Source organism: Siniperca chuatsi, linkage group LG11, assembly GCF_020085105.1.
Source record: "Siniperca chuatsi isolate FFG_IHB_CAS linkage group LG11, ASM2008510v1, whole genome shotgun sequence".
Classification (NCBI taxonomy): Eukaryota; Metazoa; Chordata; class Actinopteri; order Centrarchiformes; family Sinipercidae; genus Siniperca; species Siniperca chuatsi.
In genome coordinates this window covers 20,649,739-20,658,063 of record NC_058052.1, presented here as the reverse complement: position 1 = coordinate 20,658,063, position 8,325 = coordinate 20,649,739, and positions in this window count along the sequence as shown.

The window sequence follows — 8,325 nt, the reverse complement described above, 5'->3', positions numbered from 1 at the left end:
ACTAGAACTCAACCAATATAATGTATCACAAAAACTGATGATAAATCAACACAGATCAATTATTATACTAACTAATATTTTTGTTTGAGCAGGAATAACAGAGTATTTAATTTTTGGAACCTATTTTCTCCTTGGACTTCCTTTAACCACCAATAGAGAGAGCTTACTTGAGTAGTTTCCAAAACAAGCGATCTTGCTTTGACTTGAATATTTAAATTGAATAACAGCTCCTGTGCTCTTTCCTCCCTTATTTTTATGACTAAAGACTAAATTAAAGTTTAGGTGATCCTGTGTGTGCTCTGGCTTCATCAGGTTGATAACGAGAAAGGAATGACTGGTGAGAGGGCACAGAAAGAATGGGTGTCGCCGCAGATGTCAGGGATATTGATTTGTGAATTATTTATTGCTTTTAACCAAATTGAACCCCAGGATGCTTATGTATTTTTTTCCCTAGAAAGCAAGGTGAATTTCTGATTTTTCCTGTGGAAAAAAAGAAGAAAAAGAAAACTTTTGCCTTTCACTACTGGCAGGTTGGATTTCACCCTTGAGGTTTGTGCCACAACTGTTGGTGAATGCTATTTGGAGCATATATACTGTAGGTTGGTGTGTGGGATTAGACACTAAACAGGAGCTGATATAAGAGCTGACAGCTGTTAACAGTGTTGGCCGTCACACATCTGCTGCGTTGGGGCTCTTTTACAGAGTGGCTACAGTTCAGGGGCTGAGGAGAAGGGTGGAGGGGGAGGAGGGAGGGGCTGGAAAGAGGAGGAGAGAAGAACTGAAGCAGGTGAAGGAGGGTCAAGACAGATTGTGAGTAAAAACAACTTTATAGACTTTTTACAGCCATGCATTCCACAGAGAGGTTAGAGTCACGGGTCAGTGGCAGAGCAGATCAGGTAGAGGTTTTCTGGTTGCTCAAGAGCACTGTAGAAGTGGCGCGGAGCTGTCAAACACCATTACACCACTCTCATGAATACGTAGGTTTCTTTAACAATACTGGTTGTGCTTGATGAGGCATAGGAGATGAAGGACAGAAGGTGCTGAATTTCATTGATCTGCCAGTTTCAGAGAGAAAAAGCATGACAATGACCTGACCTTTAATCTTCATTTTCGTGGCTTGGGTGCAGGAGTTATGACCTTGAGCAAAAGGAGCAAAATGTTCCAAACTCCAGTAAAAAAAAAATTATATTACAGATGCTAAATTTTTATTTTAAACTTGCTTTGGGGTGGAATGTCCCTTTAAAATGTGAGAATGAAGGAAAATGTGGCTCAACAATAACACACGTGTGACGTAAATGCTACTAGCTGTTCACCTTTGCACCTTTGCAAGTCAGACCACCTTAACAAAGAGACAAAGAGAAGAAACAGTAATAGGAGCTGGGGGTAAAGTGCATATTTCCACCTTAACCCCAGACAGCATGAAATAAGTCATCTCTGCTACTTAAATGAATAGTTTTACATTATTGGAAATACATTTATTTGAGTTAGATGAGAAGATCGATACCACTCACATACCAGTGCGCTAAATATGAAGCTAGAGCCAGGAGACTGTCATCTTAGCTTAGCATAAAGGCTAGAAACAGTGGGAAACAGCTGGCCTGGGTCTGTCCAAAGGTAACAAAAACTCACTTATTAACATGTTCAATCTTCTTTGTTTAATCCATACAAAAACTTAACTGTAAAAACGACAAGTTGTGGTTTTATGGTTGGTTAGGTGCCAGACTATTTCTTGGCTGAGAGCAGAACTTCCTGGAGTCCAGGCTAGCTGTTCCCAGTCTTTATGCTAAGCTAAACTAACAGTCTCCAGGTAGTGGCTTCATATTTACAGACACAAGAGTGGCAATGATATTCTCATCGAACTCTCCGCAAGAAAGTGAATAAGCTTATTTCCCAAAATGCTGAACTATTCCTTTAACTACTCTACATCCACTGAGAGATCTCGTAACTATTAGCGCCACAGTTAATGAAACAATTAAATTTAAAATGGCAAAAAGTCTAAAGTTTTAGATTGGTATTTTTTAAATTAATGGTTTTAGATTACTCTTAGGATGACTTTAAGGGGCCACCTTGTGATATCTATTTGGTGATTTTGATCTTGTGTTTATTTCTATGTCTGTAACTCATTACTATTACTGCCTATCTTGGCCAGAACACTCCCTGAAAGATTAAAGCTAATTTTAAATTAACAACGGATCAAATGGCTATGTGTGATGTGAAAGGTGTCGCTCATAGGGACTCAATACTCCCTTCAGCTCTACTGTTTCTTTTAGATCCTTTACACTCATTGTTTTGGTTTTTAGGGGCCGCAACTTTCCTGTTTTGGTTCACTCTTACCGCTCTCATCACGCTTCCAGCTGCAGCAGTTAGCGACTACATGTAGTTGGTGAATATAGTGGAGCATTTAGCAGCAAAAGAGCCAGATCTTTCCCCTCAAGAGTTTGTGGAAGCCAAAACAGAGCTAGAAGGAGAAGAAATATTGGACTTACATTCATCAGGTGGCCAGACACATGACTCTGAATGAATGCTAATGTTGCTCCATGTCTGCTGGGTGTGGAAATGGGGTAATTATTCTCTAACACGTTTGTCATATCACTTTATAAGGTGATAATATGTTTACACCTTACTGCCTTGCACCCAAATGGCTGAAAAAAATCAAATAATGCAGGTTTAAATAAACATGATTTTACTAAATGTTTAAGAGTTTCCTGGATCATGTTAAAATGTGAAAGTAAAGACATAAAAAACAAATGATCATCAGCAGCATTTTCTGCAGCAGCAGAGCTCACAGATCGATGGAGGACATGATGGACTTGATGATATACGCACACTCTGCTGTATGTCGTGGCATTTCCCTTTTCTTACAGAGGTCTTTGTTTCCAGGTCATAGGTCATGGATGCACAAAGGAAAGATGTTCAGTTAAAGAAAATGTCTTTCTGAATGGGTGCATGTATCTATGCGTATTTTTGTGTGCGGGTGTATGTAGGTGAGTGCATCAGAGCATGTGTGTGTGTGTGTGTGTGTGTGTGTGTCCTAACACCACAGTTGGCTGAAGGAGAAAACTCATTTGCTTGTCCATTTACTCTGCTTCCCTTTGTAGCACAATGCAGCGGCAGCCATTGGACAAAGAGGCCTCACTGTGGGATTCAAATGAAGGAGGGAGGAGGGGAGCAGTGCATAGAAAGGATGAAGGGGTTGGTGGTGGGGTACGGAGGTTGAGTTCGGAGGGTAGAGAGGATTGAATGAGTTGTACAAGACGGAGGGGGAGGAGGTGATAGATGATGAGCGGTAAAGAGGAGGGAGGGGCGGCTGGTCACAAAATTAGTGCAACCCCGACCCAAATCACAGGGCAGCAGTGCCCTTCGGCCTGCAGTGACGACGTCCAGCCTCTCATCAACGTTTCACACAATACTGAGGAAGGCTAGGCTTTGTGCCAGATGCCACTGTGTGTGTTTGTGTGTGTGTGTGTGTGTGTGGGGTTGCTTCAAGGTGACATGCTTTATTCAATAGGATGACCTCACCCTGGACAGCTGTGGAGTTTGGTACACCGGGCTATGAATGTCCAGTTTATGGAAAATAAGGCAAGACTGTTTTTGTGCTCATCCTGTTCTGAATAAGCTGGACGCATCTGGGTGAATTCTGTGTGTGTGTGAGTGAGTTTTTGTGGGTTTTTAGAGGTTGTTGGTGCATTCAGATGTAGTCAAATACAGAGAGGAAGCTTGGTGAAGGCAAGGAAATGAGCTACAGGTGAGGCTGTGGTTAAAGCCAACCTGTGGTCACAGATTATTAATAGTAAACGCTAACAGGGAGGAGAGAGATAGAAAGATTTTAGAAGCGGTGGAAGAAGTACTCAGATCTTAGTAAGTTAAAGTAGCAATACCACAGTGTAAAAATACTAAGTAAAAGTCACGCAGTCAGAAGTTTACTTAAGTAAAAGTATTGTATCGAAATATACTTAAAGTACCAAAAGTAAAAGAATGGCTAATTTCAGAATATGGGTTATTCTGCATATTATATTATAATATATATAAGATATAGAATTATAATAAATGATGCATTAATGTGTACATCACTTTTATGCTGCAGCTGGAAAAAGTGGATCTCATTTTAATTACTTTGTATACTGCTTTATATACTGCTGGGTATCAAAAGTCTTATCTTATCTAAACCTATAAAAACATCAGAATGTATTTGTTGATTACATTTTATATTATTAATCTGAATCTACAAAGTAACTAGTAACTTAAGTTATCAAATAAATGTAGTGCAGTGAAAAGTTAAACTTTTCCCTCTGAATTGTAGTGCAGTTGAAGTATAAAGTACCTAAAAACCTACCTAAAACCATCTGTAGCCTCTCTGTGTCGGTGACTTCATGATAACTTCCATAAAAGATTCCCGAGGAGAGAACAATTCTCACTCCGGTCGTTAGTTCATTACCAAGTGTTTAGCATTTGTAGTCATTTACAGTCAAATGCCTCCCTCTAGTGCTCATGAAGAAAACTAGTCTCTGTATTCGTGTGAGATTATTGCAAGATGCTGTAGTCATGTCCCTCAAAACAATCAAATACTGACCCTAATGAATTCTGAAAGACAAACTTTTGAGTATTTTACTAAAGCAATTAACAGATATATGAAAAATGAAATGCTTTATAATCTATTTGTAGAATTGTCTGTTGGATTGATATTCACATTGCAGAGAAAAAAACAGTGCAGTAGACACAATGTTAGATAGTAATCAGAGGTGGAAGAAGTATTCAGATCCTTCACTTAAGTAAAAGTACCAATATCATAATGTAATAATAATAAAAGTAAAAGCCTGTATTAAAAATCCTACTTGAGTAAAAGTACAGAAATATTACCAGCAAAATATACTTAAAAGTATCTTGTTCTGCAGTAAAAGTCACCTGTGACTGATATAATATAATATATAACATTAGATTTTTAATGCATGAATGAGTAAGCAGCATTTTACTGTTTGAGCTGGAGCTACTTTTAACTACTTTACATCAGTTCAGTAGTTCAGTCCAGTGGTTTCCAACCTAGGGGTCGGGCCCCCTCCAAAGGGTCACAAAATAAATCTGAGGGATCGTGAGATGATTAATGGGAGAGGAAAGAAGAAAAAACTAACTTCTGCTAAAAAAATCTGTTTTCATTTTTTGGACTTGCCTTTTTTTTTAAATAATGGATGAGTTGACCTCTTTGGGCCACAAACTGTATTTTAAATGAAACCACCTGACAAGTTTAGAGGGGAAATGTGTCTCCGGTGGAAATGCTAACAACTCATCTGAAAAAGGATCCCAAGTAGACACTGTTTTCTTTATAAGGCGTCACTAGTCAAAAAGATCGGGGAGCACCGGATTAATTTTGACAATGTGTTGTATTTTATAAGTTTATCATATGTTTTAATGTAAAAATCGTAATCTGTAAAGTAGCCTAACTAGTAACTATATCTGTCAAATAATTGTAGTGGAGGATAAAGTACAATATTTCCCTCTGAAATGTAGTAGAGCAGATGTATACTCAAGTAAAGTACAAAGTATCTGAAAATTGTACTTAAGTACAGTTCTTGGGTAAATCTACTTAGTTACTTTCCACATACAATAGTGCTCTCTTACACATATTCATGTCAAAGCACATTTACTGTAACAGTATAATTACTGTGCAGCAGAATGAGATATTTATATATATCTACAGACTGGTGACAAATTAAAGGATGCATGGTACAATTAAGCAATTAACATCCAATTATGGTCTGTGACATGCATAAAAATGCTGAGCAGGCCCAGTTGATTCTGAGGAAAAGATTTAAGTGACTTTGAAACAGCGTTCATTGTTGGGGCACGGTTGGCAGGAGCTTCAGTCACAAAAACTGCTCAACTGGCTAGAGTTTCAATAGCAACAGTGACTAAAGTGATATCTGCATTTCGATCTGTGGGAAAGACATCAGTAAATAGGGTCGGAAATTGTGGTCGACAGCGTACATTTGATGGCCGCGATGCTTGTGCATTAGTGCGATATGTAAGGAAAAACAGAAGAGCAACTCTTCCTCAGGTGACTGAGAATGTCAATGCAGGATGTGATCAGACTGTGAGCAAGAACAGTCCGTCGACAATTATATAGAGAGGGATATTATAGTAGGGTTGCAGTGCATAAACCCCTCATTACAAAGATGAATGCACATTTGAGAGTTCAGTTGTGCAAAAAACATTGGCATTGGTCTACAGCAATGTGTGTAAGTGATATGGTCAGATGAGTCATCCTTCACCATATTCTCGACAAGTGGGCAAGTGCATGTGTGGCGTACACCAAGAGAACGTACAGGCCTGAATGCTTGACCCCTACAGCGAGGGGATCCGGTGGCTCTGTTATGCTGCGGGGGGCATTTTGCTGGCATGGTTTAGTTCCACTTGTCCTCTTAGGAAATCTCAGACTGCAAAGTTGTTCTGAGTTATCACCTTTATCCGATGATGAAACAAAGGATAATATGATGATGATGGGAGTGGTCTCTTCCAGGGTGACAATGTCCCCATCCATAGGGCACGAGAGGTCAGTGAATGGTTTGAGGAGTATGAAAATGATGTGAATCATATGCTATGGCCTTCACAGTCACCTGATCTCAACCCAATTCAACACCTATGGGAGATTTTGGACCGACGTGTTAGACAGTGTTAAAACACAAAACGAGGAAATATCTTTAGGAAGAATGGTGTCCATCCCTCCAATAGAGTTACAGAGACTTGTAGAATCAATCCCAAGGCGCATTGAAGCTGGTCTGGCAGCATGTGGTGGCCCAACACCTTACTAAGACACTTTATGTTGGTTTTTCCATAAATTTGTCACCCATCTGTATTTATATATATCTATTTAAACATATAAAGAGAAAACTGTAGTATATACAGTATATATAGTATATATATCTCGATAACTCGCTCGATAGCTAGATATATTGATAGCTAGCTTGATAGCAAGCTTGATAGTTACCTCGATAGCTAGACATCACAATCACTAGATCGATAGCTAGCTGGATAACAATTTCGATAGCTAGCTCGATAGTTAGATATCCTGATAGCTAGTTCGATGGAGAGTTAGAAAGAAATCTGGTTCAGACTCAAGTATCTGGGAGTCTGAAAACTGTTAGGCTTGGTGATGTATTTAAAATCGGATTTGAACGCTGAAGTTATATATTACACTTCTATAACACAAAGTAATGCAATACTGCACATTGACATTTAGAGTTTAATCAGCTGATGTGTATGTTTTAACCTCTTAAAACCCCACTGATATTACAAACTCATGCTCTGCAGCCAAACATTGTTCAAACCCACAGAACTTTATTTTAAATTCTAGAGATCCCAACGTTTCCACAAACACCAAATTTTCCAACCTGAAAATGACTTTACTGGAAATAAAAGGGGAAATTTGCATATGACGGAGTTAAATGAGAATAAGAGTTAAGATGATAACTTATGTGTTGAGGGTTTTTGCGTGTATATTGTGCGTATGTAGCCTAAAACATTCATTTAGTCTTAACCACATGCCAAGTTAGTGGGCTAAACAGTGGAGGAAGGAGGAGGAAAGAAATGTTCAGGATAAAAGGAAAGAAAAGGAGGATGGAAAGCAGTAAAGACAGAAATGGACAGTGCAGATTTTCAGGTTGTGAAAGGGGATTCAGTGAAAGTTGGCAGTGTGAGCATGTAAAGGGATAAATGTTCACAGCAAAAACAACAGTGCTGCTGTTGGGAAACAAGGAGACACCGATATCAAGCATGCACTGTTCAGTAGAGCAGATAGAGATGGATGGAATTCAGAAAACACCATTTTAAATTTAAAAGAGTTGTTGAGAATATACATGGGGTTTTGCTGACTCCGTTTGGAGTCAAACTGGTTTCAGCAGTTACAAACAATCTCAAGACAAAACTAGCATGAAGAATAAATACATTTTTTTTAAAAACATCCCCTTTTTAATCAATGTCCTGAGAAAAATGTTAGCTCACCAGAGACGAAGTGGATTAGATAGTATTTTATATAACTGACAAGTAGATGAATTTTATTCCAAAATTACATATCAATCATTTGACTAAAGACTTCCCAGAAAAATTGACTCACTGCTTCTTTCTTTTAAAATACTGAAAGCAAAATTTCTGGAATCAATTGTTTCATGTTTATACTTAATTGTGTTTTGGAATAAAAACAAAACAAAACGTGTAATGTGCAGCCGTCTTGCTGCCAGTGCAAAACAGGTTGAGTTTCTAATATCTGACATAAAAAACAAAAACACATTCAATCGCATCTGCAAATAATTCTTGTGATAATGTGAAAATAGAATA